At 41.8% G+C, this 7,286-nt stretch overlaps 1 protein-coding gene across 4 annotated transcripts in view; it reads left to right on the top strand.

The window, feature by feature from the left end:
• Positions 1-1,171: 1,171 nt before the first annotated feature.
• The window catches only part of DYM (dymeclin), a 269,717-nt gene continuing 263,602 nt past the window's right edge, over positions 1,172-7,286 (top strand). Inside the window, exon 1 of one of the 4 annotated variants that reach the window (XM_019721433.3) lies at positions 1,172-1,441. The gene's annotated coding sequence lies outside the window, so the exon portion shown is untranslated. The remainder of the gene's footprint in view (positions 1,442-7,286) is intronic. The other 3 variants (XM_074340000.2, XM_019721409.3, XM_019721416.3) reach the window with 3 other exon arrangements.

Genomic DNA, 7,286 nt, shown 5'->3' with positions numbered 1-7,286 from the left:
AAAATTGGATAATACTATACATACTGTTTCTACTCAGTATATCATGAACTTGTATTCATAGCAGTCTTTTTTTTTATTAGTTTCAGGTGTACAAAACAACATAGTAATTAGATATTTATATACCTCACAAAATGATAACCCCAATAAGTCTATTAGCCATCTGACATTGTACGTAGTTATTACAATATTATTGATTATATTCCCTATGCTTTACATCCCTGAGACTTTTTAAAATCATGTTATTGTTGACTCTCAATCTTATTTCATATTCGTTTCAGGTGCATAGCATTCTTTACAACGGCTGTAGAGCAGGGACGTACCTCTTTTTAGCTAGGCTACTAGTTATCTTGTGTTTTAGTATGTTTTCCTGTAATACTTCCGTAAACTCAGGGAATTTATTGGCAATATATGCTGGAAAAGTGTATAAGATGTGCGTAGTACTTTTCAGAGTACATTGGAATATACTGACTGTATAATGGAAATAACAGTAATATCTCATAATGTTATTTGGATAAATAAATAAGATAGTGCATAGCACATAGAAACAGCCCATAATGTGAATTGTAAATTATTACTGATACATTATTACTGTCCATAGTGCTGTATGGGAAGTATCATCATCGTCTTGTATATATTTTAGATGAGGAAACTAACTGGGAGAAGTGTAATAATAGCTCAAGGACGTCAACCTGGTAACCTCAGCTCATTTGAGATTCCGTATTTTTGGCACTGCTCTTTCCTGCGGGACCTGTCCCTTCTGATAATATTGCAGACGGTGTTATATCTGTTAACCGCCTCCGTCAAAAATTATTTTCTGAAAATTAGCCCTTGATATAACGGACTGAACAAAGATTAAAAATAAAAAAATAAAAATAAAATAATTAAATTGCTATTCCCCAAGTCTTCAGAGTCCTGCAAGGAATTGCTTGATTTCTGGGTGATTATTCGGTTGGAACGAACAGGGGCATTAATAAAGTTAAGCTTCCAGAATAAATGTTGTAGTATAAGCAAAGATTCCACCACAGGGTAGGAGAGGGCTTAACTGCTTCTGGATTTTGCAACGTGGCTTTGCAGTTGCTCAGGCGGCGCTAGGAGGATAGAGAAACGCCTAAAGCCTGAAGGACTACATTTCCCAGAAGTCCGCGCGGTGCGCGTCACGTGACCGCCGGCTGGCGCGCGCCGGGTCGTTTGGTTCCCAGCTGCGTTCTCTGCTTCTTCCCTCTCCTTTCCCCGCCTCCGGGCCTCCGCATCGACGCGGCCGGGGCGGGAGACGAGCCGGAGCCGCAGCCGAGCCGGAGCCGCAGAGACACGGAAACATGGAGGCCTGAGCCGGCGTGCGCCATCCCGGCTGCAGCAGCGATCACGGCTTGTCCTGTTCCCCCTCTGCCGCCCGCTCGTCTGTCGGTGAGTTGGAAACGGATCTCCCGACCGGTTGAGACAGGTGGGCTGCGAGATCCGCCGGACCCCCAGCTCCTTGTCAGAGCCGGTTAGGGGACACCCTCCCTTCCCCTACCCCGATCAGCGCCGGGAGCTGAGGGGTAGCGCCACCGAGGAGGCGGAGAAGGGTCCCTTCCTGCCACTGGGGGACGGAGCCACCCTGGAAGGGCTGTGCCTGAGCCGCGAGAGCTGCCCCCGACCCTCCCCCGCCTCCAGGGTTCAGTGGCACTTAGAGAGGTGCCACTCTAAGGGGGTGTGTTAATCACCAGAGTGAGAAGGACCTCTGTCCGAGTCTAGTGTTGGGAGTTGGGATACCGAGGAGCAAGTCGAAGGCTTTGGGAGACAAGGCGATGTTGGTCTGACAAATGGGTGTGTGATGGGCAGGGTGAGCAATAGTGTTTTGTGTGTGTGTGTGTGTGTGTGTGTGTGGTTGATTTTTTTTTTTGACATGTACATTTCTTATTGTGATGTAATTCACATACCATAAAATTCACCTTTAAAAGTACACGTAAAGTACAACTCAGTGGTTTTTGGCATGTTCACCGTGTTGTGAAACTATCTAATTTCACATTTTTAACACCCCAAAAGAAACCCGTATCCTTTACGGTAGCAGTCACCACTCTTTCTCCCCTTCCCCTACCCCTGGCAATTAGCAATTGCGTTTTAACTGAAGGGTGAAGGAGGGTGGAAATTAGCCCAGGTGTTTTTGAACTGGGGGGCAGTAGTTAGGATTGAGGGTAATGGGGTAATAAAGCTGATAGGATGAACATACTGGAAAAGGGTAGAAAAGTGATGGTATGAATGTAATAGTGCCAGCGAAGGGCTACATAGGATAGACTGACTAAGGGGTCAGTTGGCGTGGGATCCTTGAAAGGGGAGAATAAATGTTGGAGGGAGAGGTGTGTAGAGAGGTGCTTTGCTGAAAGATAGGAAAACCTGGGGGGTGGAGGTGGTCCAGAGTGTAACCCCACAGAGGCACCAGGCGGTTTGGCTGATGAGTTGAGGACTCAAGAGAGGAACTGGAGGTGGACGGGAAGAGAATCTTAGGAATAAGTGAATGTTTGCTGCTGAGCATGGAATTTATGACTATATAGATTTCTAGAATGATTATTCTCTTTTGTAGTTTTTATCTTATGTAATCCTCTCGGCAACTCAGAGATAGAAAGGGCAAGTATAAATATTTCTATTCTGCAGATGAAGAACCAGTCTTTTAGTGGGTAGGTGACTTGCTGAAACTCACAAGGTTAGTAAATAGGGCAGAATGAGGTGGGGATTAAAGAAGAATAATTGATGAAACTCAGTTGATGGTGGATTAAGTGGCAGGGAATTGAGGTGGGGCAGTGTTACAGGAAGGAGATTCAACTATTAAATATATTAAGAGTCTATATTATTATAATAGACAGGTCAAAGGCTTTGTTTTTGTACCCTTTAAGTATAGAAAAGTTCAAACAGTGGAATAATGTACCATTACTCAGCTCCAACAATTAGTAACTCAGGCTAATTTATAATTTAGCTTTATCTATGCCTCTTTCCATTCATATTCCTACTCCCAGTTATTTTAAAGCAGACCATAGGCATAACATTTCATTTGTAAATATTTGAGTATACTGTATATCTGTAGAAGATTGAGTCACTCTCTTTTTAATAGATCCACAATACCATTATCACACCTAAAAATTAATAGGAAGGTCTTAATATCATCAATATCTAGGACTTATTTAAAAAAATATGGTATCCATTTGATACAAGGGGAATAAGCAATACAAACACTTTGATGTTTGACTGAAAAATATAGTATAATTGTTTCCTGCTTTTTCGCGTCGATCGTGCTCTCCTGTTTTCTTGGTTAATATGGTTCATCCTTCTAAAAAAGACTGAAGAATTAATACTTTGGCTGGCTTCCTCTCCCCCTCCTTCACTGCGAGCCATTGTTTCTCAGTCTAGTTGTGTAGGACACAGCTCCCTGGCCCATGCTGGTGTTCGGAGCTTTGTGCTCCCTCCCCCAGCTGATGCAGTCGGCAACCTTGGGGTTTCCAGCAGCACAGTGCTCTAACCACCTGAGCCACCAGGCCGGCCCTGGCTGGCTTTTTTTTTTTTTTTTTTTTTAAGATTTTATTGGGGAAAGGGAACAGGACTTTATTGGGGAACAGTGTGTACTTCCAGGCCTTTTTTCCAAGTCAAGTTGTTGTCCTTTCAATCTTAGTTGTGGAGGGTGCCATTCAGCTTCAAGTTGTTGTCCTTTCAGTTTTAGTTGTGGAGGGCGCAGCTCAGCTCCAGGTCCAGTTGCCGTTGCTAGTTGCAGGGGGCGCAGCCCACCATCCCTTGCGGGACTCGAGGAATTGAACTGTCAACCTTGTGGTTGAGAGCCTACTGGCCCATGTGGGAATCGAACCGGCAGCCTTCGGAGTTAGGAGCATGGAGCTCTAACCGCCTGAGCCACCGGGCTGGCCCCCTGGCTGGCTTTTTAATGGATCGAGTTTTGTGAGGGTAGAGAGTAATAGAAGTTAAATATACCACTACATGCACAAATGACTATTATGTCTCATAATGCTCTAAATGTTTGCGCATTTTGATTATACTTTTCTCCTCTAGATAATTTCACATACGCGTATTGTTAGTTGTTCAATGTGTGTATATGTTTTCTACGACTACTGTAATAGTTACTGCAAATTTAATGGTTTAAGGCAACACAGATTTATTATTTTCAAATTCTATGTTAGAAGTCTGAAATGGGTCTCACTGGGCTAAAATCAGTGTGTCAGCAAGGCTGTGTTCCTTTTTGGAGGTTTCTAGGGGAGAACCTGTTCTTTGCCTCCTCTAGCTTCTAGAGGCTGCCACATTTCTTGGCTTGTGTCCCCCTTCCTCCATCTGCAAAGCCAGCAGCTTTGCATTTCTGACCATTCTTCTGTAGTCAGTCTCTGACCACAGCTGGGAAAGGTTCTCCACTTTTAAAGACCTGAGTGATTAGTTCAGGTCTTCCTGATTAATTCAGGATAATTTCCCCCAGCCTAAGGGCCTTAATTTAATTGCACGTGCAAAGTTCCTTTTACCATGTAAGGTAACAGAATCCCAGGTTCCATGGATTAGGATGTGGACATCTTTAGGGGCTCTTATTCTGCCAACCATAGTGCCTTTTGGGATATTTTGCTGATACCATGTTTCCCCAAAAATAAGACCTAGCCGGACCATCAGCTCTAATGTGTCTTTTGGAGCAAAAATTAATATACGACCTGGCATTATATTATATTATATTATATTATATTATATTATATTATATTATATTGTATTATTGTATTGTATTATTGTAGTGGAGTGGAGTGTTGTGTTGTGTTGTGTTGTATTGTATTGTATTGTATTGTATTGTATTGTATTGTATTATATTATATTACATTATATTATACCCGGTCTTATAGTAAAATAAGACCAGGTCGTATATTAAGTTTTGCTCCAAAAGATGTGTTAGAGCTGATGGTCGGCTAGGTCTTATTTTCGGGGTAACACGTTATTCTCCTCCATCCTGCTGCTATATTACCTGTTAAGAAAAGACGTGATTTCCTTTGCTGCTACAAATGCAGTGTGTCATCTTTCACTTTGTAGATAAATGGAAATGGTTAGTACTAGAGAGAATTGTTCCATTTTCCTTTTTAATGACTATAAACATATGGGAAATACCTGTGACACTTGTAGTGTAGGCTTTGGTAAAATGAGACTTTTAAAAGTGACTAAGTATAAAAGCAGTGTAACAGCATGTGATTTTTTTTTGTGTTTTGGTCTCTTTTTCATGTTCATGTTTTTACAATATTGTATAGTTGTTATCAGAATGTATATAAGCTCAACTGCTACTTGCAGTCACAGGACATTCTGAGGCCGTGATGGTTCCTGTGCTCAAGAGTGAGAGAGCAGGGGCTTTCTGTCCCAGTGGGGAACAGAGGCATCCCCAACTCAAGAGGAAGGCTCTTAACTTTCAGGAAGATGAGCTATTGTAATACTTGGGCTTGAAGCCCCTTCTAGAGTTTTCCTTCTATGATCCAGGTGGGCATGGTTGACTGCTGTGGGCCTGAAAATCACAGGGGCAAGATGGCTGTTACTGCTCTTCTTTTCCTAGGACCAGGAGAAGACTGATTCTTAGAGGTGGGAGGGATTTCCAGATGTCCTCTAGTTTGATAGCCTGCTTCCTGAGGGGACTCTACTTTCCAACTTAGCTCTCGAGGTGTTGATAGGCTCAGGGTGTGAAGGTCCTGGCTCTCTGAGGGTGGTGTGTTTTAGTATCACTTACCAGGAAGTGTAGTGGGAATTGTTCAGCTTAAAGGCAGGAGCAGATATTTATTTTTTTCTCTAGTAAGGTTCTTAGCTGAGCTTAATGCTCTGAACTGCTACTTATAAACTGCTTGTAAACAGTTTGTAAGTTATCCTCATGTTACTTATTTTTAGACCAAAAAACCCGAACTAGAAGGGTTGAGAACACCTTTACAAATAGGTTGTATTTATGAAAAAATTTTGTTTTATTTTTTTCATTTCTTTGAGGAAGTTTGGTTAACAGTTTTTAATGTCTTCTCTAATTCTTACCACATTATTTAGAAGTGTACACAGCAGGTGGGTGGGATGTGTGTGTGGGCTAATGGGTGGAGGTGATCAAAAGGTACAAACCCCCAGTGATAAAACAAGTAAGTCCTGGGAATGTGATGTCCAGCGTGGCTGCCATAGTTAACAATACTGTATCGCATATTTGTAAGCTGCTAAGGGTAGATCTTAAAAGTTCTCCTCACAAGAAAAAAATGTTAACTGTGTGTTGTTGGATGTTAACTAGACTTACTTATTCTGGTGATCATTTCACACTGTATACATATAGTGAAATACGTTGTCCACCTGAAACTAATATATGTCAATTATATCTCAATTTAAAAATGCAGACACCAGAAGTGGCTGTAACTCTCCAACAAGGACATTGGAAGAATTAAAAAAAAAAAAAAAATCTTGTGTGTGTCATACAACTGATGATAATTTTTTAGATTGAGTCAGTCAGTGAATCTTGACAATTCTTCCTTTAGAATATCTCTTGCAACCCTCTACCTTTCTCTCAGAATACTTTCAAAGCCTCCTGTATCAGTTAGGATAAGGTTTGCCTGTGAGTAACAGAGACCTGAAAAATAATTGCTTAAACATGTTTGGTTCTCATGTGAAAGAAGACTAGAGGTAGACAGTTCAGGGTGGTCTGGTGGCTCCATTGTCGTTAAGGACCCAGCCTCTTTCCAGTTCCTTACTCTGTCATCCCTAGCTTGTTGCCCTTGATTTCTGGGTCCAGGATGGCTGCTGGCATTCTAGCTAATATCCAGGAGCAGGATGGAGGAATGGACAAAGAAGTGTCTGTACTCTCTTAAGGAAGTTCAGTATTAACCAGAACTTAGTCATATGACCTTATTGGCTGCAGGAGAGATTGGAAAACGTATCTTTTTAGCTGGACAGGAATGTCCTCAGTCCAAATTGGAGTTATTACTATGAGAGCTGGAGAACTGGAGATTGGGGTAGGCAATTGATGTTTCTACCGTACTTCATAATTAGTTTCTCTGTCTGTGGACTCCGGACTAACCTACGCACTTTCCCAAAACTCTAGGTTTGAACCCTAGTTTTGTCACTTAGGTGCTTTGGTATGTTACACAACCTTTTTGAGCTTTAGTTTTCTCATCTGTGAAGTAGAGCTAATATTTACTTTCATATGCTTGTTAGAATGAAATGAAAATACTTTTTATGTACCTGGCAACATATACTCTTTAAATACCAAGTGTTTTTCCTTCTCCCTCAGGTTTCTGGACTTGGCTATCTGAATGGGTGGTGCAAAAGGAGAAACTGGA

The sequence above is a fragment of the Rhinolophus sinicus genome, chromosome 4 (assembly GCF_057876585.1).
Source record: "Rhinolophus sinicus isolate RSI-liver-muscle chromosome 4, RSI-T2T, whole genome shotgun sequence".
Classification (NCBI taxonomy): domain Eukaryota; kingdom Metazoa; phylum Chordata; class Mammalia; order Chiroptera; family Rhinolophidae; genus Rhinolophus; species Rhinolophus sinicus.
The sequence above is the reverse complement of the archived record's forward strand: the minus strand, read 5'-3'. Positions and strand labels throughout refer to the sequence as shown.